The sequence below is a fragment of the Bison bison genome, unplaced genomic scaffold (genome assembly GCF_000754665.1).
Source record: "Bison bison bison isolate TAMUID 2011002044 unplaced genomic scaffold, Bison_UMD1.0 scf7180017845488, whole genome shotgun sequence".
Taxonomy (NCBI): Eukaryota; Metazoa; Chordata; class Mammalia; order Artiodactyla; family Bovidae; genus Bison; species Bison bison.
In genome coordinates, this window is record NW_011476061.1 from 18009 (window position 1) to 19731 (window position 1723).

Below are 1723 nucleotides of genomic sequence, written 5' to 3' on the forward strand. Positions count from 1 at the left end.
TTCTGCCGCGCTGGATCGTGGTTGCTGCGCGTGTGTTTTCTCTAGTTGTGGCCACAGGCGTCTCACTGCCGTGGCTTCTCTCGTAGCGGAACGCAGGCTCTAGGTGTGCAGGCTCTAGGTGCGTGGGCTTAGTTGTGGCAGCACACAGGCTTGGTTGCCTCATCCCACGTGAGATCTTTCCAAACCAGGGTTCGCACCGATGTCCCCTGCACTGGCAGGCAGATTCCTACCCATTGTGCCACCAGGGAAGTCCCCGTATTCACTTTAGTGACCAGTGTAGAGAAGTAGGGAAGGTCATGCCCATTGGAGTGAATGAGACCCAAACGGGAACCCCGGTTTCACCACCCTATTCATTTATGACCTTGAACAAACCACTGCATGCTAAGACTCAATTTTCTACTCTGTAAAATGGGCTGTTGTGAGAATTTAACAAAATCACATGCATAGAACTCTTGGCTCAGAGCTTGGTGAAGTGCAGGGCTCGGGAAATAAGATCTCTGGCAAAACCCATTATTTCCCCATTTGGAAAGTGTAGTTCTCCACCCTCAGATGACTTGGTTTCTTTCCAAGGTTTCTGATGAGGGAGATCTTTTCTTCCTCTCAATTTTCCCCCAGCTACACTCCAAATAAGAGTCGCCTGGAAAACCATTAATACCTTAGTTATCAATTTTTTAAGTTTTAAATGCTAAAGCTAACATATATTCATGATTTTAAAAATTAATTATCATCAGACTTCCCTGGTGGTCCAGTGACTGAGACTCCATGCTTCCACTACAGGGAGCACGGATGGGTTCGTTCCCTGGTGGGGTAAGGCTCCACATGCCGCACAGCGAGCCCCAAAACCCCTATTAATTACTATTAAAGGATCTATAGCAATGGCTGTCTTCCCTTTCCTCATCTTCCTTATATAATCTCTGAACCCTTATAAAAAAATTTCCATGCATTCAAACACACACATGTATTTTTGTGCTTCTTCTTTTTTTTCCCCCCCAAAGCAAAACTGGTATTTCTTGTAAGGTGTTCTACACCTTATATTTTTCACTTTGTAATTGCTGTCCATGTCATTATAGATGGTTCTACTTTTTTTCTCTCTCTTTTTAAAAATTGCTATCTAACATTCACCATTGCAGGGGGGGTTCTAGTTTAGTTGGTTCTCCTGGTGTATATTTAGGTGTTCTCCTGGTGTATATTTAGGTTGCTTCCAGCGTTTACTATCACATTCATCGCTGCAGTGTGCATTGCAGTGTGAAGTTTTCATGTTCATGTAAGTGCATTTGTCTAGGGTGGACTTATTGAGGGGCTGGTCATATCCTTTGTGTATCTTAATAGAAACTGACAAACTGCTGTCTCAAAAGGTGTGGTTGAGTGCAGCTAAGCACCTGTTGAACTATATATTCTCCCAAACACAATGTTAACCAGTATTTAAATTTTTGACAACCTGAGAGGCAAAAATGTCTTACTATTGTTTTAACTTTTAAAAAATTAGTATTATCGTGGAGTGACTTTCACATCGCAACCCCTAGATGTGTTTTGGTCAATTGGACTTCCTCCTCCATGAATTGCCTGTTCGTATGTTTTGCCCAGATTTCAGTTGAATTGGCTCTAAGATTTCTTTTCACACTTTTTTTTTTTAATGTGGACCATTTTTGTAAAGTCTTTATTGAATTTGTTACAATATTGCTTCTGCTTTATGGTGGGTTTTGTTTTTTTTTTTTTTTGGCCC